This window comes from Poecile atricapillus, chromosome 3 (assembly GCF_030490865.1).
Source record: "Poecile atricapillus isolate bPoeAtr1 chromosome 3, bPoeAtr1.hap1, whole genome shotgun sequence".
Classification (NCBI taxonomy): Eukaryota; Metazoa; Chordata; class Aves; order Passeriformes; family Paridae; genus Poecile; species Poecile atricapillus.
In genome coordinates, this window is record NC_081251.1 from 102,777,966 (window position 1) to 102,804,803 (window position 26,838).

The 26,838-nt window shown below is 36.5% G+C and overlaps 1 protein-coding gene across 14 annotated transcripts in view; it reads right to left on the minus strand.

The window, feature by feature from the left end:
• Nucleotides 1-26,838, minus strand: part of NRXN1 (neurexin 1) — a 675,301-nt gene that overhangs the window by 305,786 nt on the left and 342,677 nt on the right. The window lies entirely within an intron of this gene.

The window sequence follows — 26,838 nt, forward strand, 5'->3', positions numbered from 1 at the left end:
GGGAGATGATTAGCTAGGCTGACTATTCACAGAACAGTAGTACAAAAGAAAATGGTATTTTTGGTGAGTTCTATCAGTGAGAACAGGCTTCATGGTAGCACCATGCTTTAGTTCCACTTACTTGGGTGATTAGTTTATAAGGCTGTTTAAAGAGAATTGAACAGCTTTCTGCAAAGCACTTTGTAGAGCAGAAATCTGTTGAATAGATGGAATCTTAAAGTTCTACATGTAAGTTTATTACATATGCATCATTCTACATACACTATGTATGATATGTACCATATATACATATATATCTTGCAAAAATTTGCACGTTTTTCCTAATATTTAAGGCGTTTCAATGCTATCTAAAAAAAATGACATCCAAACAGAGAAGGCAACTCATGAGCTGACTTGTTACATGACAGACCCAGAGGCAACTCCAAAGCATCAACACAACTGCCTGAGGAGACTGCCAAGGAGCCAGCTGCTGCAACTGGAAAATCTTCCAAAGCTTTGCATCTGCGTCCTGTTACTGCTGTCCAAAAAAATCCACCACAGTAAATGAAAACAATTACAATAATAATAATATACAAAAAATATCAAAAATCCATCTTTGTTGTGAAAAACTCATAACATGTTACATAACACACTGTATGCATCAGGGCAAGTCGTATCTTTTCTTGCAGATATTCCTGTAACTCTAATCATGCAGTGTGTTGCTCCTGACTTGCCTCTGGTGCCTTCCATGAGCTTGCAACATCTGAGTAGTTAAAACATTGAGGAAGCAATTCAGAAACCTAATCATGGATGTGTAGTGGCATTTTAGACACCTAGATCCCAGCTGCCTGAGGACACAGTTGTCCAAAAGGTTGTGCAGATGTTTAAAATCACTTGAGACTGTTAAATACAGTTCCCTCTCAAATAGCTGTCGTGTCCTTTAGCAACAACAGGAAAATTAGACTTTATGCAGGGTAGTTTTGTAGGATTTAGAAGTGAAAGTAGCTCTCTGACTTGCCCCTTCTCAGTGTGCTCTTGAGTTTCTGGATCAGTATAGTTGCAAAAGGTATTTAGATAGGATGATGGGATTCACTTGTTCTACCTATCAGGCAGTAAAATCCCTTCTCTAAATATAGGAGTGGAAATTCAAGCAATTAGAAAAAAGTCCTTTCAAAGAATGCTTCTGCAAATTACTTCAGGTTGAGTTTGTATTACTAAGACTGACAGATGACCTGATAGCTTTTTTCACTATCATTCTTTGAAAATTATTGAAATAGTTCAAATTATGAATGACTGATCAATGAATGAATACCCAGAATATTGCAATGGGCTATGCTGAACACGCTTGGGGTCCTTCTGGTACCTGTGATTTACAGCTGTGCAAGACTCATCAATCTAATCTACCTCCATGTGAAATACTTAAAAAAAAAAAAATAAAAAAAAAATCTACCAAACCAAGCAAATATGACCAAAAAATAAAAATCCACATGAATAGAAAATATACTTGTGTGGATAGTTTTATCTTCCTCAAGTAAGGTAGGTTCTCTCTTTGTGAAGTTTTGTCTTTATATTGTTGGGAAGCCAGACATGATTAAGGGCTTGAACAAAATCTGTGGTATAAATGAAAGAGAGTTAGCAATAAAAACATGTCCTCACAGAAAGTTCAAGAATTTTTTAGAGCTTAAGAAGAGGATTTTTTTTCCTGCAGAACACAGGGCTAGAAAAACGCTCCTGAGTTACAGGTTGCTCAAAGAGAACATTTGCTTATGCAATGTTGGCAATGCAAATGTTGGCAATTCTGTTTCATGAGGTTTAAAAGTTGAGTCATGAGTCACGACTGCAGCACACAGAAATGAGGGTTCTAGCTGGAAACATGTCTGCCTTAGCTCGGATCAGCAGTCTCCATCGGGAGCCTCAATAATGTGAAGCAGTGTCAAGCATTTGAAAAAGCTCATACTTGTAACACTGATTAGGACGACAGTCTTTATATTAGGTGCTTCAGGAATAATTTAACCAATCCTTTAAAACCTACAGAAAATCGGAAGGATATGTTTTCTTGGGGTTAAAGTTCCAGTTTGTCGCTTTCTCCTTCCATATGGAGGCTACAGGCAACTTTCAGAAATGGCTGAATCTAAAAAAATTCCCAACTTAAGCTTTTTAAAAATTTTAAGCTTTTATGCAAACTGGATTAGTTTTAGGTTCTCAAATACTAGCTCCTTGAATGATTTATTCTAAACAAGGATATCCTTTTCCCCACCCCCCAGATGTTTGTAGTATTTGAGAAAGGGTTTTAAATGAGCCTTTTAAAATACTGCATTATGTTTCTTGAAGCTTCACTGTGAAGTCTGATGAGCGGAGGAACAGTGATTAATTGTAGTTTGCTGTCTTGCATTCCAAAATAGCAATTTTCCAATTTAAATCTCTTGTATGTTTTTGTAAGAGTGTAATTTATATTCTCCCTCCTGTGATTTCCCAAGTTAAGACACAATTTAGATATAATTCCACAATATAAGAATTGGGGAAAATGAAGCTCTTTTGACTGAATATTCAAGCAAAGAGTGTGTTTTGGGCTATGCCATAAATCATGCTTGTCAGATCCTTCAAAGGAATTATTCTGTATAACTACCTTGTCTATTATTTAGAAAGCACAGACACTGAACAAGATAATTCAGCAGTACTGTATCTGATTTACATACAGTTGTCTCCCTTTAATCTCAGGCTTTGAAAGCACCATCTATTTTCAATTTACCTTCAAAATTGTTAAATTTTATTTTTGATTACCTCATAATTGCACTGCATGTGCATATTTAGATCCTTTTGGGCTTCTGCTCAAAGATCATCTGGGGGTTTGATGATAACTAATGAACCATGGCAACCAAGTGGTGCTGAACTCTTCTATTCAAGACACATAACTCACCGTGAAATTACTGACACTTTAGGTTGGGCTGTTCTCTTGTTCTTAACATTTCTCAGGAAATTTTCTAATGGAAATCTTTTATGGAACCAAGAGACTAATTCACAACAGACAGTCAAGCATAAGGAAGCAATCTTCCAACTTGTTCCAGAATTTTACATTTCAAGTAAATGTAATTTACATGTACATTAATTCCCAAACCTGCCACTGGACATGTCAAAAAGTTACCTGTGAACCGCTTTCCCACTGAAATACTTTTCAACAGAAATGTTTGTTTTCAGTCATTTATATTAAGAAACATCACATTTTTTATATGGCAGATGGAAAGCTGAAATCATTATTTATAAAAATAAACTGGTAAGTGAAATCTGGTTGAAAACTTAAGAATTTAAATATGAAAATGTGGTGTAGAGTTCTTTGTTTCTAAGGCTTAGAAGGCTATTATTTTGATTTCTTTAACCACCAATTATAAACTGAAATATCAATTTGGAAAAAGAAAAAAACCCCAACAAAAACCCAACCAACCAATAATAAAAAAAAAAAAATAAAAAAAAAGAGATATGAGAAAATAGGTCTTGTCCTACATAGGAGAAAGCAAATAATTGCAAAAACAGATAGATTGAGATTTGAGACAATTCTTACAGTGGAACTTTATTGAAAGGGAAAGATGAAAACAGTAGTAATCACCACCTGGAAAGCTTAAATTAGGAAAATTCTTTGGAATACATGTTGATAGTACATATATGACCTGCATTAATAATAATTAGAGTAATTGTCCAGAAATTACCATGTTATTATTTACTTTGTTTAAGAACTAAAGACATAAGCTTTTGTGTACTGTTGGAACTTGAGCTATGTGCTGCCCTCTAAAATTACAATTGTAGCAAGACAGAGACACTTCAGTGAATCTGTTTCATGAAATCAATATTTGTGTGGCAAAGTATGCTTCAGACTGGACTGTTCAGATAATTTGGGTCCACACATAAATGCAGGTTTGACTAAAGAACGTGGACTCCAACAGGATTTAACAGTAACCTCATCAATTTAACACTAGCTGGATTTATTTGTATAAATTGCAGTCACATTTTTGATTCAGACTCATAAATCCATTTATTAGCATTTCAGTCTCAGGTGATTTAAACACTAAAGCAAAACTCAATGGGATGCAGGCATCTGAGACACATAAAACTTGAAAAAAAATATTCTACAAGTCGATTTTAATAGCCAAATGTAATTTTAAAGGTGAATCAGGAAACACAAGCAGGATTTTGAAAATATTTAAGTATTTACTATTAAATCTGTTGGAGTCTGGTTATTTTAAAAATCTCCCTAGGTATCTATAAACGTGTTTAAATCCATAAGTATACTTCTTTTTCTCTCCCTATTCAAAAATATAGGAAGGCCTGAAGCAGTTTCCCTCTTGGAATGATCTACCTCTTGATGTAATCATTGTTATTTCCTAATAAGCATTGATAAGCCCCAAGAGGACTGTTCCAAGGGCTTGTAAAAATAATACTAAAAAGCAAAGATTTTCATTTGTAAGGACCTGACTGCACCAAGTAGCAAATATTTCAAGTTTAATTCCCAGCTCAGTATTTTAACTCTTCTTTTTCACAGTCAATGGCCTCAATGTACGTCTTCAGGACTACATTTTTACACTTTTTAAATGCTGCTAAATACTACTTTTTGGGGGTGTGGGTTGGCGGAGAGGGGGGAGTTGACTCTTTTTTTAACACTTCTTGGTGTAGCCTCTTTCTTTTGTATAAAAGCCAAGCCCTTTTATTTAACAGGGAAAAAGCACAACTCGGTTCTTTCAGTCCCTGAATACTCCTCTTTTTGAACACATGCTCCCTTGTGACACAGGCTGCATCATGAGCTCACTTGTTAAAGTCCTGGCACTCTGTTATTCACCATAAGCTATGGAAATTCCACTTACTACTCCATTAGCTTCTGTTCTGTAAGTAAAATGTCAATTTTCTGCACCTGCACATGTTTCTGATATGCATCTAAGGGGTGTTAGGACTCTGTAACAAAGATATTGTATGGTTTAGAAAAAAAAATTAATGAGGCAAAGACATCATCTAGAGAGTCTGTTTTGACATTTTTTATTTTCTATGAAGGGGACATATGTATTTGCATCATGATTACACCTAACTTTGAGCAATGATCAGCCAAACAGGGATATCCCTCCAAGAAAAGCAATTCCTCTCTGTTTGCCTAGGTGTCATAGCCCAGTGCACTGACATCTGAATGTCCCCACCACTATTGTGGACAGCAGAGGCAAGAATTATGTTTTTTTCCTTTCACCTAACAAAAAAAGAAACAAACCCAAATGTAGATGCAGAAGAAAAGTTAATTACACTGACAAATCAGAAAGAATAGTGAAACATGTATTTGTTGGTTGATGGAAACCTAAAATTAAGCAAAAAGAAACATGAATTACTTCTTTTCTGAAAGCTGCAGAGTACACCTCCCACTAGCAGTTTTGGGCATCTTTCCTGTACTATTCTAAAACTGATAAATAATGGAGGTCACGTTGCAATTTTCTACACTGATTCTTCCTGATTGCATATGTCTTCATACAGTAATATCCAGTTCAATCCTGTTTGGTGTTTTCAGGTGAAAGCATAATCCAAAAGAACTGGTCACCAAAATAAATAGAGCAGAAAAGCAAAATGATGAATAGTTGAGGCATATGTATCTATCAATTATTCCTGTTGACCAGACCTCAAAGGCAGCATGGGAATTTTTCCTAAAGAACAATCTCTACCTGTATATGCAAATAGATCACCTGTGTGCCTTAACAGATAGCTACAGGTATGTTTTTTTTACTTGCACATACTGTTTTTAATCTACACAAGGATACATCTAAAGGCAGAGGGTGTGAGCTCACAGCTTAAACAGGTGAGTCTCCTCGTGCTTTTGTGCAACCAGACTGATCCTCTGTGGCACTGCAGATCTACATACCATAATATAAACTTAAGCATCTATCACAGAATGCAAAACTTTCATGGTAGATATTGAAGGAAAAATCAATTTTTCCTATGCTTGCTACATCTTTATATCATTAATGAAAGAATACGAGGGAACAATCTTGGTATTGTATATCAAAAGAGCTTACTGTCTTCCCCTTGAAGTGTTTGGATATTAATAAATTCTGAAGTCATAGGTAACTAGACAAGCACTGTATAGAACTTCAGTCAGTGCTTTCTGACGTCAAGGACTTTCTTGATAGTGATAATTAGCTTTAAAATATTCCTCCGAGATCTTGAGATTCAACTCTTAACTGTGATGGCTTCTGTACTGCACATGGCAGTTGTTCAGGGCAACTGGAAGTCTACTCCCTGAACAGCCACAACCTACTTTTTGTTTCAATTTGATCAACACAGTGGTTGCCAGCAAAATCTAAGTTTCGTATTAGCATAAATGTATTGAGATCTGAAAGGGCTGCTATATAGAGTGCATGTAAATTATTTACATCTAGTCAACCCAAGTGACTGCAGACATTGTAAGAAGCACAGCTGCTGCTGGTGCTAGAACCTTGAAGCTGTTTCTTAATTTGAATATTCATCATTACTCTCTTAGAAGACTGTAGGGAAAACATAGTCAATAAAAGTATATTCTGTGTTTTGTAATCTGTAAACAACGTAAGCAAAATAGTATGTGGAGGACATAGAGCAGCTGCTCTTTCCAAATGAATGCCTAATTGTGAAATATTTAGACCTCAGCACTATGATTTCCTTAACAATTCTTTTTCTTGTTAGGGTAGATTGGACGTCCTTGTGCTTTATTTAGATTTTCTGTTTTTCTCCTCCACTCACATGTTACCACAGAGTCTAAAGCAAACAATCACGGGACGAAGGATTCAGATAATGTAACTTCACAATAATGACCTACATTTATACAATGCTTCTTATCCCAGGGCGTCCCTAGGCACCATAGTTACAGCATATGTGGGAATTTCACACTGATAAGAAAATATACTTATGGCATAGGTAATCCATTTGCCACTGCCACTTTGGATTGATGGAGAAACCCATAATGTGTGCACTGCTGTTTGACTCCTGGCCCTCAGGCAGAAGAGTGGCCTGAGCACTGAGTGCAGCAAAGTGCACTTTGGAACCTCACCAATGAACTCTATAATGTTACACAAGTTAATATTACAGTGCTTAGGGCTTGTAGTCAAGAACATAAAGCACATATGGAAACAATATTTCCTTGCTGCACAGAGACTATTCAGTAATTGTGACTGCACAGGTAAATTCCTAAGCCTGTGTGTAGTCCATGTGTAGTCCAGAGTAACTCATCCTGGGGATGCCAACCAACAGCAGACATTTGCTTTCATGGCAGCAACTCACAAAATCTGCTCTATAACGAAAATTCTCATTCTTGGAACTCACTGTGCCTTTGAACATTCCAGTGTCTGCATTCATAAATACATTGACCACAGATCTAGCACTTTTTAATAGGTTCATTCTTGTTCATTTCATATTGTTGTTCAGAAAAAGACTTGGACTGTTTAAATTATACTCTGTCCTAAGAAACAAATACAAGCAGTTTTATCTGTGCAACAATAAAAAAGATATATTTTACTGTTCCAAATACCTCCTAAAGCCGCTACAGGGATAAAAACACTCTAAAATAAATAGGGATAAAAAGGGATAAAGAGCAGGGATAAATAGCACTGTACAGGTGCTATTATTTCCAAAAACACTTTTTATTTTCAGAAAATATATTATAGTGTTTAAATATTTTTTTATAGATCTAAGTGAGAACACCTAAACATTCCACCAATAAATTAGAAACATAATCTTTCAGAAAAAAAAAAAAAAAAAGAAAAAAAAATTAGATGATCTTCTTATCATTCCCAAAAAGAGAAATGTGCTTATATAACTTCAGGTGTTGCAGTGATAAGGAATTTTTATTTATATTTGTAGAATAGAATGAAATTCCTTGGCATTCTAAAATATGAGATTCAAAAGGTATCATGTATATGGTGGTGACTGCTGCATGGATCTTCTCAGCTGAAAAGGTTAAACCTGTACAGCAAGCAAATGTTGATGCTCACCAGGAGAAAACTGGAGTGAGGTGTAGAACATCTAAAAGTCAGCTGATCTCAAAGCACAACCACCTTTTTTTTTTACTGAATTAGATCACCAGCTTTTATTTATAAGGAAACAACAGTTATTGTCACCAGAGACTACATTCTGAGACCAAGCTCTTGTTTCATTAGTATTACTGGGAGCTTTTTTGACAGTGCAAATATCCAGTAAATGGATATTACTGGGCATCACTTAACACCACTGATTCACCTCCTGCCTTTTGTTCTCCTAGAAGTCATGAAAAACTCAGTATATTGAAAGCTGTGATTTCTCAGTACCTGTTGACAACTAATTAATGTTGTATCAGCTTTACTACATTGTACTTTCTACCCAAAGTGTTTGCAAAGAGCAGCAGAAGGACAGATATAAAACAAGACAGAAAGGGGTAGGACAGAAGCCACAAACAAGTCAACTTATTGTTCTCAACCACATTTTTGTTTTCCCTACACTTACTAAACACTTCAGGCGAGCTTCCCTACTGTATGGCTTCCAGTACACTTTCCCATTCATTGGACCTGTTGAGCGTCACCTTGTGGACCTTCAAGGGTCAATTCCACAGCCCCAGTGCTTCTCCCACCATGCTGGGAGTGACTTTTTCTTCTGGCATTGCTCCTTATGCCTAGACAATGAGTTTCTGACCTGCCCTAAGAATAAAGTCACATTCCCAGCCATCAAGAAACACAACAGAATGACAAGTTTCGTGCACAGCAGGCTTTCCATGCTACTGTAGTACAGTGCCAGATGTTCCAATAGCTATCTAATGACTATGACATTTCATTTTTATTTATTTAGTCATTGAAAGGAATTATTATTATTATTACAGATAATTTTCAAATTATTAGAGCAGATCAAATGATGTTTTTCTTTTATTTTTGCTGCTAAATGGTAGCAGCAAAGAACATTTAATACAGCTTTACATCTGCTGTATCTCAAAATGCAACCGAAGAATTAAAAATTAATAAATAATGGGGTTGTCTTGCCTTGACAAGGAAATATACTGTAGCTCTCCTTTTTCTTTGCTTTAATTTTAAAGATAATAAATGCTGCAAGGCGTAGGTATCATAAGGAAACAGCTGGATGAAAACCAGAAAGATCACTCAGCCTGTATCTTCTGTAATGAGTTTTAAAAAAGGCCTTTCACATTTTCTATCCTTACAGTTACTATGCCATTTGGGAGGGTGAGGGGTGGGAATTAAAACATTTCAAGCATATTTTTCTGGGGCAATAAATTGAGAAAAAAAGAAATATTTCTTTATAATGTCAATCTTAACACACACATTCCATATCCTTTTGTTTGTTTGTTTTAAACCCTGATGATAATGGTTTTAGATTCAGTATTTACTTCAAGAGCTTGGAATGTTTGTATTTGAATAAGCAAAAAACACAGGGGTTTTTTTACCTATAACCAAGTAATGCCATAGCTACATTTGTTTCCTGAATCTTTCAAAAAAACATTAATGTAAGTCTATGAATAATAAATATTGTCAATCACTATGAAGGATAATCTATTGAATGATATGATTTTAATTATTTTAATTTCCATTACTAACATAAAGCAAATATTTAATTATAACAAGTGCCTCATCTGTTCCCACTATTTTGTCTTAACATTGTGTTCCAGTTTTTCATGTTTCCAGAATTTTCATTTTCTGAAAAATAGATTTTTGCTACCTATTCCTTATCAGTGACTCTCCTTTCATTATCTTCTTTCTCCTTAATCTCTCATGCTTGCTGTTCTTTTTTCTCCCTTTATTTTCACTTTTCCCATCCCTGCTTTTCCTTCTCCACAGAAGCTTGTTTTCTCACCTGTCCTATAGAAACTTTCTCTGTAGTATTTACAAGTTCTCATTTTCAGAGGGATGTTCTAAGCATGTGCTAGGTGCCTTATGATTCAGGGCTTTACAGATGTTACAGAATTAAAATTTTCTTAACACTCCTGTAGCATAGCTTATTATAGAGATACAGAGGCTGAAAAGTTCTGACCTCCAAAATATGAAGGATTTCTACAAAGGCAGAGCTGGAGTTTAACTAAGCCTTTATTATTTTGCCTTTACAGTTTAAATAGATAATAAATACAGAAAAGAAAAAAGCTTTCTGATAGAACACAACTAATGAGAGAATCTGGGTAAAAAAGTATATGAAATACAGAGTGAAAATGCACTTGAGTATGTCCAAATAGTCACTGGATCACAGAATTGTTAGGGTTGGAAGGGGCCTCAGGATTTTATCCAATCCAGGCAGGGTCACCTGCAGCAGGTGACACAGGAACATGTCCAGGTGGGGTTTGAATGTCTCCAGGGATGGAGAGTCCTTAACTTCCCTGAGCAGCTGTGCCAGTGCTCTGCCACCTTCAGTGTAAAGAAATTCTTCCTCATGCTGAGGTTTTAAAGCTTTAAAAACTTATTGTGTCTCAGTTTATGGCCTTGTCCTGTCACTGTCCATGACTGAAAAGACCCTGGCACCTGCCTTTGAGATATTCATATGCAGTAAAGAGATCCTCTCTGTCAGGTCTTCTCCAGACTATAAAGGTCCAATTTCTGGGCTGCTCAGAACTAAATTTTCACCAGTTAGAAGAATTTTGACAAAAAAGAATTCAACTTACAGTCCAGTATGCAATGAAGTAAAAAATAAAAATAAAAATAAATTGGACTTTAGGCTTACTGGAGAGAAAAAACATTTATTTTTAAGCTAAATAGAGCTTAAATTAAATAGCCTCAAGTACAGTCAAAGTTGAATTTTAGAAAGAATAATGCTTAGAAAAATATTTCTGAACAAAGTGAAATTGTGACCCCATTTTTTAATAAAAAAATTTCTATTTTCAAAGCCAATTACAGATGCCAATTTAGCAGAGTCATTCAAAATGCAAGTTGTTTCATTAAGATAATAAAGAAAGGAAGACAATGATGTAAGATTGTCTAAGATACAGTTTGGCTGATTCTCTCTGCAATTAATGAATGAATTAATTAAACTTGACAAAAACCAAAATGCACCAGACAGCTCATCCAAGAAGCAGTCCAAATTTGGCAGATGACTATAACCCAAAGAGCAGCCGAGGTTACCTGAAATCTAACTGGTCAAAAGAAAACATTTATGCCACTGGGGTTGGGACTTGCACATTTCTGCTTTGATTACAGTCACAAACAAGGTCATTTGAGTGAGTTAAGCACAACTTCAAGTGGAAGAGTTAGGGAGCCAAAGTACCTTGGAACAGAAGAAACTCATGAAAGTGTCCATTCCTTTTTCCTATGCAGATTTTTCTCACACACGAATACCATGGAAGATAGTCACCCTGGTGTTATTGAGTTGTGGCTGCTAGATGTTGCACATCTAAGATGAGTGTATTTGCTCTAAATTTTCTCCAATTTTGCTGGCTCTGGGCTTGGCAGTTTAGATTAACTCTTTACACCCCCATTCGAAAAATAATCAAAATAATTTAGGTGCTAATTTCTCAGCCCAGTCAGCAGTTAGTTAACAACCTGAAAAGAAACATGAAAAAACTGTACTACACAGTGAAAGGGAATGCCTCAAGAGTTTCCAAATATAATCGCGTTTACAGGTTTGTCTCGGTCTTTGGTATTGTTTTTCAATATTGTTTTTCCATGGCAAAGTTGTTTCAAAACAAATTTTATTAATTTTGCACTGAGAAATACCTCACAAACATGTTTATCTTTAATTACAGTAATTTCTTCCTCAGACTGATGCTTTCTCTAAATGGCAAATTCTTGCTTTGAGTGACAAGTTATTTTGAGTAATTTGAGCGTTTACAATAGTCTTCTCACATTCCCTACACAGATTTGTTTTCCCATTTGTCTTATCTCATACCTATCTACTAAAGGAAACAAAGTAGATCAAGGATTTCAACTTTTTTTCATTTTCATAAAAATTATTGCTTATGAATATTGTGGATCTGGGGAGTTGCACTTCAGAACTTCACAAGTGCTTTTAAGAAAGGCACCACCACACCCTCCTGTGAGATTCCAGACTATTACATCTATGATAGCAAGGTGAGTAAATGACATTCCTCCTGATACTTGATACCTGTCACAAAAACCAGGTGTGCACAGGGTTGAACAGTCAATTGGTGTGCAACACTGGCACCCTAATTAAGCCATTTTCAATCTGAGCCAAAATGGCAGTATCATCCAAAAAGCAGCAGGTTGATGGCAGGTATTGATGGCTGACAGGAACTGATGACAGGCAATGGTGACAGGTATTGATGACAGGTATCATCTCACTGAGGGAAAAGATGTTCATGGTTGCCAACATGATGTGATTCCCTGCTGTATGGAACAGGACGCCCAGGAAGGGAAGCTCAGCAGGAGACACCCATCACAATCTTTCCTGCTGGCTACTAGAGACTTTCTCTATCTGCCTGCTTTTCCCTAAGGCAGTATGGACATAGTTGTAGGTCATCAGCTATGTGTCCCTGGAATAAAAAAGTGTTCGTGCATGTCCAGCTGCCTCAGCTTTGGGTTCTCTAGTTTGTTATACCAGTCCCTAAAATACCTTCTTTATTTAATCTTCATCTGCTACATAGGAGCTTCAAGTTTTCTGCAGAATGGTCTGGAAAAAAAATACTTAGTACTAATTTGTACTAAGAGGCTACACTCAGATGGGCAAATTCACATTTCTTCTAGTTCCAAACCCAAGCAGAAATGGCACATGGTGGCAATGAAGTTAGAAGACACAGTAGAAACAAGTGCTGCCCTAGTGCTATTAGAGACCACAAAAACAACCACATTATTTTAGTATTTGTATGATCAGAATGATGATTTGACATGGAATCAAATTTATTGATTTTTATAGAATTTGCCCTCTGTGGAATCTTTCAAAATAAGGAATTTGGTTCCTTTATGTGGAAATGACCTTTTGGGGTGAGTGCCTTGGTTGATGTATCCTGTGAACCCCAGAAGGTCATCATTGCAGTGGTTTTATTTTTTTCCCCCCCTAGGTCACTCTCAAATTTATCACCTCCAAATTTAGCACTCAGGTCCGAAAGATAATGGTAATAATGACAACAGAGTCTGGGGTGTTTCCTGAGCTGTTTATCTCATTATTCCTTTTTTTTTTTTTTTAAACCAAGTGGAAGAAGGGAAAGATAAAAGGAAGAAAAATCAGTTATTCTTTCCCTCTTGTGAATGCAGCCATGGGAAACTGTGCTCCACAGGTCGTGAGACTTAAATTACAAAGGCTAAAGGCTGGTTTCAGTCACCTCACATCAGAGCACATGTCTGCACTTTTATATTCTCCCCCTCAGTTTACAGAAGGCTGCCTGAGACCAACAGCATCCTTTGATCTCCCTGAAAGTCACTTGTCTCTAGGTAGGGACACTATATATATAGTCATCTCTGCTCCTCTCCCAGCAGCCTGCTGTTTCAGTCTCTCACTTGTTTCCAATCCATCTTTTAGGGATACATACAAACATGCTCTTCCTAGCCAGCTCAGCAAGCTGTCCTACCTGGAAAGCACAGAATGTGTCTCTCAAATGGCTTTTTAACAAGTTTCACAAGGATGCAAAATTACCTAAAATGACACTGTAGATGGTCAGATGGAGCTGCCCACAACAGGCACCTGGAACTAACATGCTACTGCCTCAAGCTAGGGAAAGCAAATTTGAGAATAAAGCATCACTTGGAGAGCAATTGCCCATGTGCATTCCCACTGTGAGAAATTCACATTTGTGAAAAGCAAAATCTTGGCAGGCAACCCCTTGATGTGCAGAAATTTGCAAATCATTTCAGTCTAAGCAATTTTCCCATCCTTACCAGAGAGCACTAAGGCTGCAATTGTACCCTGATAATCATAGCTACTGAATTTTAAGCAAAATGAAATTTCAGCACAGAGTCAACACTGCTAAATTCAAAAATGCTTAAGAGAAATGGCATTTTAATTAAAATAGAACTTTTGTAGCAAATGCATTAAACTTTGTATACTAGAAACTTTAACTCAGGATCAATGGAAGTTTGAAACAAGGATTAAACAACATGGCATTACTCTGATAAAACTGCAAAACATAGCAGTGCATCTCCACCCTTCCCCTCACCAAAATGTGAGATAAGACTAAGTGATACTACATACCCTTCACTTTTACATCTCTCTTTAGATATCTCACTGGTTAAGAAACAAAAAACTTGCCTAGAAAAAAGGTAAAAAGAGGGTTTAAATGTCAAAACTTTCTACAGGTAAGCTCAGTCATTCAGCACATTTCTAGCACTCACTAGAAACATCTGGTCTCACAAATAGTCAAATGTGAATGAGTTGGATCATGAGCTTATCCCAGCATGGTAAAACTTCCTATCTAATCATGACACTAAGATCAAAATGAGAAAAAAAAAACAAAAAAAGAAAAAATCACAGAAGAATAACATAAAATTGAGCATGTTGTAAGAGAGCCTGATATGGCTTAGTGAGCTAAGAGAATTGCTAATTTATTATAATTTCCTTGCCTCAGACAGTTCAAGTTACTCTCAGCCTCCTTCCAGGATTTAGAAACAAGCAGGGAAAGAGCAGGGTATGAGTTACACAAACTGTTACATGCACACGATAGCACACCTTGTTGCAGTCTCAAACACCAGATGAAATCCTAGACACTGATATGAATTTGAGCAATCAAGTCACCTGAAAATTCTGTCTGTTTGAACAAACTGCTGTGTGTGACCTCTATAAACCCATCCCTGCACTTGCATGGCTGACTGAGGTGGAAATTCACCTATTTTCAAATTAATCCTAAAATATCAATAGAAAGCACTGCTCTCTTGAGATGTTCACTTTCTCCAGAATGGCAATTACAGTAGTTTCCAATTAATTTTGTAGTATTAAGCTTGTCAGATGAGCAACACAACCACAGATTTCAAGTATGAAGGAGTCCAATGGAATGGAAACTGCTTACTCAAAATCTGAATGGAGCTGCAGCTTTTAGCATGAGATGATCAGGTTCACAGAGAGTCCAAAGACCTCTGTCTCCAAAAGGCAAAAAAAATAAAAATGATCCAGTATGTTAACACAGTTAAATAGTTCTTTTTTCATATTAGATTTCTGGGGTCTTGAAACCTTTTATACGAAATGCTTCTACTACCCACTCTCTATTTCTAATAGTTTTTCTACAAAGTGCTACCCACTGTCTCCTATTCTTCTTTTTCTTATAATTTAAATGTTTTCCAAACTTTTAGTCAACAGTAACATTATGGAAGATAAGCAACTAATGATCAATTTTTAAAAGATTACAGGGCTTAAGCCTCAGAGACAGGACACAATAGCATGCAGTAGGTAATTTTATCTGTGAGACACCCATTTTCTATCATTACTACACTATATAAAAGGAAAAAGTACAGTACAGCAGTACAGTAAGCAAGCACAGTTATTTCAGCAAACAAAACACTCAAGGATTTTAAGGTGCAAAAAATTGCAAAATCATATGCCATAAGGCTCTAACCATGTTAGAAAAATAAAACCAAAGTCTTGTAGAATATTGTTTTAGTTAAGGAGTGGTAGTTGTAGGATGTCTGAATGCATACAGGCACCAGCTTCCCAGTGATTAGCACAGTTTCACTGACAGGCTCGGCTGCAGAATCACAAAGCAAACATAAATTGCAGCAAATTAGCAGAAGATTTTTCTCCTTTCAAGAAAAAAGTTTAATGGATGTTTTGCCTGAGGAGCTGATTTCAATGGCTTCTCAGCAGACGAGGCTGCGCTGCCAGGAGCCACAGGAGCGTACAGTAAATTTAATAATGGCCCTGTGCCACAGCATGGTTCATACAGCTACACAGCAGATCCCCAGCCAGGCACAGGCTCTGCACATCCAGCACAGGAAACTGAGCATTTCAGAGCCATCAGGGCCTGGGTCTCATATAGGACTTGTAGCTGTCTACAAAGAAAGCCTCTTAGAAACTCATCTTGCTTCCAATGAATTTAACATTGTTTTATCAAAAAATGGTGTCATTGAGCCCCTAAACAAGATTATTGCAAGATGCCAAAAGGAAAAGGAGATTTAGAAATATTTGAGAAAAGATAAAAATGAAGAAAATGTAATATCAGGAGGACTTTTTACTGCATCCAATTGATCACTGAATTCATCTCTCCCAACTTAAACACACAAAATGGAACATCAACTAAAAAAAAAAACAAACCAACAACGAAAAACATGCCAGGAATATTGATATCAGAGCATGTCATTTGAGTTACAATTGGCAATAATTGCCAGTCTCTGTTCTGGAACATTTTAATTTACTCGTGGCAAACTGACACTCAGATAGGTAGAAAAAATTATTTCCTACTTTTAACATCAGCAAAGAAATTGCTTCCAATCTGATCTTTACAATTTACAATTGACTAACCCCAGCATAAACACTGGGCAAATATCAGCACTGAAAGGAAAGTGTTTTCAGAGGTGATGCTTAATCATGATAGCCACAATATCATTGCTTGCTTCTTTTGCTGTCTACAGAATTGATATATATGTTCTCATAAATAAATTCATTGATCTGTCTCTCAGACATTAATATGAACAGACATTATGCTACAGAAACATATCCATTTGGGATGCTCTAAAGCCTTCTGGGAAAAAGCACACATAAAAATAGGCACTGAAGATGAATAAGTATTTTGTTATTATCACCATTTTCAAGTGTATCTATCACTGATGAACTCAGACCTCAAATATCATTATATACTTGATGCTTTTCTCAAAGAGGTATGCATTATTGCTGCTAGTTTGGAGCAGACAAAAATGTTCATTGTTATGTTAATGCTTACATATCCTCTACATGTCTGACACATTTTCCTTTAAAAGTTACACTGGATATCAGAAATCGTTTTCTGTGTACAACATCACAATAGATAGGATGAATAGCTTATTTATTTGTGTCCCACTCACATCCTACAGGAATGAGTCCCAGACTCATCCTGCCCATGCAGGGAGAAGAGGCACTGTGGGTGGTGAGCAGGAGTGGACCTCAGAATCCCAGTAATGACCCAGGATAGCAAAGGCAGAGCCAGAAGAAAACTTCAAATCTCCTTTTTGAGTCCTCACTGTCCTTGAATTGTTTTGCTGTCCTGGAGGCCAGGGGACATTTCCTGTTCTGACAGTGCTATTGCATTCTATCTTCTTAAGGTAATTACTCTGGCTTTCTTGAGATATACTGGATTTTGACTTAAGGCCTTTTTATGCCACTCCAAGAGGAAAAAATAATAAAGGTTTTAAAGTGCTTGAAAACAGCCTCAAGTCCAGTCATAAATAACTACAGAATTACAACCTAAATGTTTACTAAGCTGAGGGAAGAGATAAATCACATTATATCTAAATGGAATAAATATACTAATAAATAGAAGTTTTGGAGCACAGATGGCAATAGAAATAAATATTATTGTAAATCTTTTCCTTTTAAAAGCTGATTTAAAGTGAACATGAATGATGACACAATCATATTTTAAGGACAAGTGTAGGTTAAATACTTTACATATATTAAATAGCTAAGTCTTGGCAAAAAGAAAAAAAAAAAAAAAAAGAAGAAAAAAGAGGCAGCCTGGATGGGATTGTTTATCCTTCATGACCATTAGACATTTTTGTTGCTCTCTGTGGCAGAGTGATATATGAAGCCTAATTATTATTTTATGGTACTTTCTTTGAAAGTTAAAACACACACATATATATATATATATATATGTATAAAATTTAAAGAATTTTATTACCACTTCTTCAACCACACTGGAGTGGATTACCATGGCTCTCCTTTGTGCCTTGGTAACACACAACCAAGATACAATTATGGCATCACTGCCAGCTTGAGGAACAGAACCACATGCTCCCACAGAATAATAAAGAATGCTAGGATTAAAAAGCAAATGAAGGTTAAATCCTAAAGGTCTTCAGGGACCTCTGGGCTGTGTGTTACTCCTTTTATCAATCTTACTTGCATAAAAAGACGAAGGCTCTTCTCATTTAGAAAAAGTCCATCTCATGAAATGCCTGGATTTTCACACAGCTGAACATGTGCAATGTGCAACTCGCATTAAACCTCACCTTTGGATTTATAGCTTCTTCATCTTGAAGCAGGAAAAAGAAAACAGACAAATTGTTCACACTGTCAACAACTCCAGAAACTCAGCTAAGAATTTCACATTAAGAAGACATCTTAAGTCAGAAATCAGAAGAAAAATTTTAAAAATGTTGTTATTGTGCCATGGTTAAATTCTACCCCTCTCTTTTATATTAAAACAAACAAAAAACCAAACAACTATATTCTAATAGATTGATGAAAAAAGGATTTATTCAGAATCATTTAATAATGGTATGAAGGAATAATTTTAACTATCTCCAAGTATGTTAATCTAGAAGTTTTTGTCTTCATATGAGACTACTTTTATAATTCTGTATGTGTTCATATTTTTATTCCCGTAAACATACATATTAGATTTAATTTCAGAATATTCACATGAGGGAATAGCATTTGCCAATGTACAGGTGCTTCACAATAGTCCATATTTCAGTTTAAATAAACCTAAATGTGAACAATGGCTTCCCCACAGTTTCTATTGTTTTTAAAAACTGGAAGGCTTTATGCTTTTAATATTTAAGATCACTTAGAACTTTGCTTCAAACTACCCAGAATAGCCCAAAAATTGTCACCTAGGACTGCCAATACCTAAATACCAGGCTATGATTCCTTACAGCTTCCACATTTCCTTCTTGCTTAAGCTTTCCCAGTTTTAACAGCTGTTTAACACACAACTCCACCAATATTTACACATCAATAACTTAGTAAGGCACAAGCTGAGCAATATTAACCTCTGTTCTCGGCATCCCCTCTCCATATGAATTACTTCTGGCATATCAAGCTGTGGATGTAGCTCCCCAAGACCTTGGCTTAGAATGCAGAGCTGGCCTAAGAAGTTTTTAAGCCTGAAATTTGCTCCAAACTGGTCCCCCACAGCCACCACAGCTGTGCTGGTGAGGCTGAATTACACAGTGTGACTTCAAAACATCTTTGCCATCCCACGCCTACCAACACCCCCATTTTGGAAGGTATGTGGGGCAAACAGTTTATAGAAACGTAAAAATAAAAGGAACAGAAATCCTGCTCTCAGAGAGTTTCTATGCAGGGTTACATTATAAGGGTGTTAGGGGAATTTTATGTTTCTACTTAAAATGCTGTTCCTGCTCTAAATATAAAGGTTTTTCAATTTTTACTTTCGAAGCAGACATTTTCCAAAGTACTTAAATTCAATAATATTTTTTACAACACAACCTTAATCCTGACTTCATTCTTCCTAGAAAATTGGCCTGAGGAACAGGTTGAAGCAATTCCTTTGACAGCTTATTTATGCTCTGATCAACTAGTTAAAAACAAAAAGAATTATGCAGTGCAGAAACACTCAAAAGAAATATCTTTTCTACATATCTAAAACTACAATACACTGCATTTTTGTTATAGGTTTATGAATCAGCTTTTCCCTGTTGTCTGGCATACAGTATCATACACAGGAAAAGGTTAATCTTCAGAGAAAATATCATCTCTTGGCCCTGTGCATTTGTTGGAGTCACACAAGCTTTCAGCTTTCTTTGAAGTTGCCTGTCATCCCAGTAAAGCTGCTTTAAGTAGTTCAAATTAAATATCAGTAGTATTACAGGTTGGTAGCAAGTAGAGGAAAGAAAGAGAAAAGCTTTGGGGTAGAATTTCAGGGGGAAATAGAATTATGTTTTCTCTGTAACGTGTCCCTCAAATTATGATTTTTAAAATTGTTCTGGCCCCAGTTGTACAGAAATTCAATCCACTCAGTTCTGAAAGTATCTGAACTTTATCTGACATGCCACTATCAGTCCAGCAAATTTGGAAACATTTTTCATTTATTCCTGGTAGTGCTTTCAATTACAGAGATACTATCATTTTGAATATTTCCTCTTATGAAGACTTCCCCCCAGGGTTTACAAAAGGAAACCTAATAAAACGTGTCCCCATCCTTTTAGCAGGGAAAAAAAGACAAGACTGAATAAAACAGGAAAGACTGAAGCTCAGCACTAAAGCAAAATGTAGCTGAGGAGCCACCCTTGCCACCGGAGCAGAGAAAAATTCATGGCCACAATCAACCTAAGGCCAAGCTAACATGTTTTGGTGATTCATAAGATGGAATAAAGAGGGGAAAAAAAGGAGAGTAGAAAGAATTTCAAGTTCAAAACTTCTAGGTTTAGTTTCAAGACTGGGTTTAATACTTGAAGGAGATGGAAAATTCCATGACCCTCTATATGACTTTCAACATATCACAATCAAGTCATTCAGAGGGTGATTTGAGACTCAAATTGTAACTGAGTTTCAGTTTGCTGCTAGAAAGCATCTGTCCTGTCTAAATATCAGACCATTGACCTGATTAGAAGTTTTCTTAAGGTTCACACTATTTAAAAGGGAGAGAATTTTAAAACATCAAAACACTCTGTAGTGATGACTCCCTTATATGGTAAAGCAGACTCCGCGTTTGAGATGATTTGCAAATGGTATCTGTAAATATTAATGCACTTTGACATTGAATATTGCATATCATACATTTTAAGTGTCTTTTAGTGTGTGGATGTTTACAGTGAAATGATGTGCTTCTGAATATGTCTGTCTTCAATTCAAAGTGTGGCTTCATTAAGGAGAGTGTTAACATAAAGCTTAGCAGCGTGATCATTCCTCGAGAACTACCACAAAATTGACATCCATCCTTAACACAAACTTTTAATTGGGTTTGTGGGCAGCAAACAGCTTCACAAGCTTTAGCTGTTCTTTACCCTCTTTTCTACAGTTCCAGCTTACCAGTACCCAGCCTGGATACTGACTGCTTTTAATACAGAGTGGTTTTCCCCAGGCTGGGACTTCATTTTGCAGCTGCCTTCATCAAGCAGCCAGACACTAAAAACCCCGTAAGGTTCCTTCAGTCCTAGGAGCATTGCTTCCATCAGTATTTTTTCACACTGTTATTGCTGACTCTGTTACCTTCTTTCATAATATCCTAGAATACCTAATCAGAAAATGTCTACGAAGAATTCCAAACACAGTGCCTGCACACAAGATTCAGAAGCCTCAGTTGAAATGAAATGTTGAAGGATCTTAAACATTGCTGGTGACATTGAGAGAATAAGCACCCTTATTGATGCATATGTTATGAAAAAGATGGGTATTTAATTTAGATTAACTGCTGCTCAAGTGGAGTGGCAGGTCTGAAATGGCTAAAACAGGTGCAATGTCCATTCTGCAGCATGGGAACAAAATCATGAAAGCTGCAAAAACGTCTATAATGAATCTTTGCCTGTGCCTTTAATTTGGACTCTGAAACAGCTCAATTTACCTAGATCACATTCAGGGCATTTTCTTTATTCTGGTTTTAATAGAAAGGTTTTCTTTTCCTTAATCTTCTGCAGGATTTGGCAAAAATGAACACACAGAAGACTGTCAAGAGACTGACAAAATCTCGTTTCTCAATGAGCACGGGAATGCCTCATATGTGTGGAGTTACTTTGAATCTAACCCACCTATGCAGCTGTCAAGCCAGAGCACATGCTGAGGAAGAATAGGTTGCCTTAGCAACCCCAGTCCTGTTGAAGAGACTTCAGAAAAACGGAATAATTTTATCTTTCTGAAGCACCATTGCACCATAATGCTTAAATACCTTACACATTAAATAGACATACATTACCAAACTATCCATACACACTTTGAGCTTTTTTCATGCTATGGGTTATAGAAGACTCTGGTTGGGAGAGGCTTTCGTCTTTCTTACCATCTGAGATTCTTGAAGCTGTCATCTACTAAAAAAGGTAGCACTAATTCATTGCCTTTTTGGGGGGGTTTGTTGGAGATGAGCAACTGACATCAATACAGAGTTAAAACTTCTCTTCCAGCTGTGCCATGTATAATGATTAATCTAGCTCAGAAAACAACCAGGCACATAAAATTGATTTTACTATATGATATTGTTGGGATGTTCAGAGAAATCCGTGAGAAGGAATAATGACTGCACTTGACCAGTATGCTTATTATTGTGAATAGCTTTTGGCTACACAAATTTCAGGTCTGAACTGTACATAATATGCCATTAAATTGTAATAATTGAAAGTTCTAGAGAAAGGAATCTAATGATACCCAACAGAACAATTTTAGTTCCATGAGAATATATTTAATTAACCCTTAATCATTTTCACCTTTATGACACTGGAAACACTTCTAGGATTTGATTTACAAAATTATGATGCCATTAATAAGAGAAAGATATTATTGACATACCAAAATCCAATTTAATTACTCCCTTGATTCCTCCAGAGGCAGAGAGAAGCTTGCAATTTTCTGACACTATGTTCCATTTTTAATATTGTAAAATTAAAAAAAATATCTCTGAGTAGGCCAGAAATGTTGCATAATTGCTTCTATCTGAGTTACAAGAACAACTATACCAATGTATTTTGGCTACCTTGAAAGTTCTTTTTTTTTCTTTTTTTCTGTATCAAGTATCCCACTTAATACTTTACTTGCTACTCTTTGCTAGAAATAATCTTGCATAAAAGAGCTTTTACAGTGACTGCCAAACAGCTTGCTATTATTTTTGTTTTTTAAAGATATAGCTTGCAATGTATTTAAGAAAATGGAAATTCCTGAGCTATTTTATGTATGGATAGCTCATCTAACTGACCACTTCAGAATCTAGACGTAAATAATAAAAAAAATCTTAAGCTTGTTTTCAAACTGTCAGGAAAACCATGCCTGTCCACTTACATAATTAATAGACTGATATATCTTAGCAAAAAGCTAAAATTTACATACTTCCAAATTTACATACTGCAAGACCCACATAAAAGAGTAGAGCAAAAAAAACCTAACAGAGTTGAGACAATAAAGGCCTGAAAAAATGTTGTCATCTATTCATCAAGCTCTCTAGTTCTTCCTGAAGCACCATGTGCTGCCATATAATATCACAGGGGCCTAAAAATTCAAGGTGAAATCTATCTTGATTAGGTTTCTAATAAAAACGACAAAAAAGAAATAATCTTAGTTGACAGCCACAGGCAACACTTTCCTTGCACTTTTTACAGCTTTTCTAATTCTCCTAAACACCTCAATTTCTCTGCATCTTCAAGATGTGTGTAAAGTCCTACTTCCTTTGAGTTTTATACAAACTAGGCCACTGATATTTGTCATCACAAATTCCAGATGTTAATTGTAGTGAGATATCAGAAAAGATAAGCTGAGCAAATTGAGATTTCTTCAATTAGTTCATTCCACCATCTTGCCCAGCACTGCAATTTTGTGTACAGCTATCTTTATTTCTCATGTGTAAAGTGAGTCTCAGTGGCAAAATAATCATATGAAGTATTTGGACTGGTATGTTACCAGGGACAAATCTTTTTCATTCTCAGCTACTGGAGATGAAAATCAAATGTGTTTTAAAGTACACTTGAGGAATTTCCTATCCCTTTTCTTAATAGCAGGTAACTTGTTTATTGGTGGCTAGCAACTGCAAAGCTAGGAATACGTAATATTATTTTGGAAAATACTACTGAGAGTGGATATTATGGTTAGTTCAGATTTTGGCCACTGGATTAATTAAGTTTCTACATTTTCTATATATCCTGCTCAGAAAAGTAGCATTAAGATAGATCTTACATTCTAGGTGTCACACGGTCCAAAAGACTCACTATCAATAAAGTTATATCAATTAATAAGTGTGGAGGAAATCTATATAGCAAAATTATTTAAATCCATCCTTGGTGTCATAGTGGACTGGTAATACAAAGTGAGTATCACCCTGGTTTGCAATCCAGAAGAAAGGCAAATGACTACCAAATTCTCAACACTGTACAAGAGTTTGGAAGACTGTAAAAATTCAGAGGCAAATACAAGAGAAAATAATGCTCCCATTTTTTATACGCTATAGTGTGGGATTTTTTCAAATATATATTCACAGATTGAAAATATTAAACAGTGCAAACCTCAGGATAGCCACAGCTACACTTGTGAGCAATACTGAATTACCTGCCTTGCTTCTGGGCTATTACATACTCACTAATTACATGTTCCCAAAGTATAAGACTCCTGTCTCATTTAGTGTGAGAAGGTGCTTGTTTTGATCCAAGCTCTGCAGTGAAGGTGGCTGGAATTCATAAAGCCACTCATTTAATGCTGAATGCTGACCCAATATTTCGAAGTTTTGTGCTTCAAATTGTACTTCAGTATTACTTAATACACTCTCCAGACATTACAGTGAAGAGACAATTTGCTTCCTTCTCAAATTTTTATCATGTCAAATACTCTAATATTGAAATATCTTATAAATTTTAACTAATGTATTTTTACAGTGTCTTGTTTCTAATATCCTCAGAAGCAGTCAGAAATATCCACCGTTCAGGGTGTTCAATATGAAATAATTAGAAGTTTTTTTTAGGAAACATACATGTTTCAGCCCCCAATGCAGAAAGGGGATTACAAAAGCCAAGACACACTTGGAGTTTGATCTAGCAAAGACAGGTAAAGTTTTAGCTGGAACATATATCTGTAATAAAAACAAATATCAAAAAAAATCAAACATGTTTTATGTGAATCCATGTTTGTAATATGACACAGCTCTCCATTTAAATTAGGGTTTTTGATTTTTTCTTGATAAAGAATAAAAATAAGATAAAATAAACTTCTAAAAAGAGTTTTCTACTCACAGTGGCTGAGAATGTTGAATTCCTAGCCAGGAGATACTGCATAGTGAAGTACTAATCCTTCAGAACTGGATTTTAGTGCAAGAGTTGACAAAGTGTTAGTTATCATGAGTACATCAGCAGTGCATTATTCCTTTAAGGTAACAGACAGTGTTGAAGCTGTCCTGTAATTTGGCACAGAACACTGCTATACTAATGCAATGTGGCAATGTTATTATGTCTGCTATTTTCCATGCCATAATAGCAGTATTTGTTTCCACAAATGTGCCATTACATTCACTAATACGGCTATACTTAAAGACTGGCCGAGTAAAAACCAATGCAAACTTATAGGAAGCAGATAATCTCTTATAGATTTGTTTTGCCGTGCCACAGTAATTTTCAACACTATTATAATACAAAAAAAAATATATGAATTAGATTAATTACTTGGGAGAATACCTTTCACTACATAACCTGCTGTTAGATATGGTTGCTATGTTCATGATTTTCTCATATTTTCTCAGAGGACATGCATCCATTTGTAAGAACAGCCATTAACTGTCCTTTTAGTACAGTCTCTTCATGATACCATCTGTAGGAAAAACCACTGCTGCAAGTTTTACACTAGTCAGTGTAACACTCCCGTCTATCTCATCTACAGAGCACTGGCGCCCCGAATCTCTAAGTGTCATATCACATCTAAATTAAAAAAATGACAAACTGGATAGCGTCTTGGGGTCTAAACTTGTCCTGCTGTGTTTATCTTCCAGCAGACAGGACACTGCAGCACACTGAAAGTTCCCACTTCTGCCACCATGAAGGCTTAGGGTCTACAGGCACTTCATACTCACTGGACTACTGAGATTTGCAAATTCTTTAGTTGCTGTCCCTGACTACACTTTTAAAATTATAGCCTTACACATAGCTGACCCAGTTTTTTTTCCATAGGGGTGTGTTCCCTAAATTTCTCCTTCTTTCCTAGCAGACACATAGAGGACACTCTTGGACTAGGAAAGAAAACGATCTGCCTCATATGGTGCTTATTATGAGAGAACTTAAAAAAAAAAAAATCTTCATTTTCATTTCCACGTATTCACCTCCAATAATGCACTGAATGGCACAGAAGGAATAACTAGCAGTTATCACAAAAAAATTCAGGAAACATTTTTCACAGAGTATTAGTGGAATGTATTGTAACACTTTCCAAGAAACCATTTCTTTCATTATTTCCTCCACACTTTCTGTTTTGGAAGTTTAAGACAAGAATGATACACGTGAAACATTTGCACTGTAAAGCCCAGGAATGATGCATGTCAGATCTTTGTGCTCTGGGGTTACTATGGGAAACACACCGAAAGTATCAGCTGAAATGCAGCAAGGTAATTTGTGCACATTTATGCAAATTGCAGATGATACGAAGCTGGGAGGAGTGGTTGATCGACCAGATGCGTGTGCTGCTGTTCAGAGGGATATTGACAAACTGGAGAAGTGCACCGACAAGAACCTCCCCAAAAAAATGCCAAATCCTGCACCTGGGGAGGAATAAACCCTCACATCAGGACAAGCTGGGGCCTGACCAGCTGGAAGGGAGCTTGGCAGAGAGGGATCTGGGCATCCTGATAGTCAACAAGTTGCACGTGGGTCAGCAATGTGCTCTTGTGGCAAAAACAGACCAACACTGGTTGTTGGTGGTAAAATGTTGCAGAAAGGTTGAGAAATGTGACCCTTCCACACTACTCAGCACTGCTGAGAAGCATCTGGAACACTGCGTCCACGTGCTGGGCCCCCCAGTGCAAGAACAACATGAGAACACAGGAATAAATGCAGCAAAGGGCCACAAAGGCCATCAAGGGCTCTCTCCTATAAAGAGAGGGTGCTCAGCCAGGAGAAGGCTCAGTGGGGATCCACCAATGTTTTGAATGTATATGAGGTAAAGAAGATGGATTTTTCTTAGTGGTGGCCAGTGACAGAACAAGAGTCAATAGGCACAAACAGAAATCTGAAATACCATTTAAACTTTAGGAAAATATTTGTACTGTGAGGGTGAATGAGCACTGTGACAAGGTTCCCAGAGTGGCTATGGAGCCTTCATCTTTGGAGAGGATGACCCAGATAACCTGTGCAATCTGACTCTGCTCTGAACAGAGGGGTTGGACAGGTCACCTCTTACCTAGGCACCTTTATCACTGAA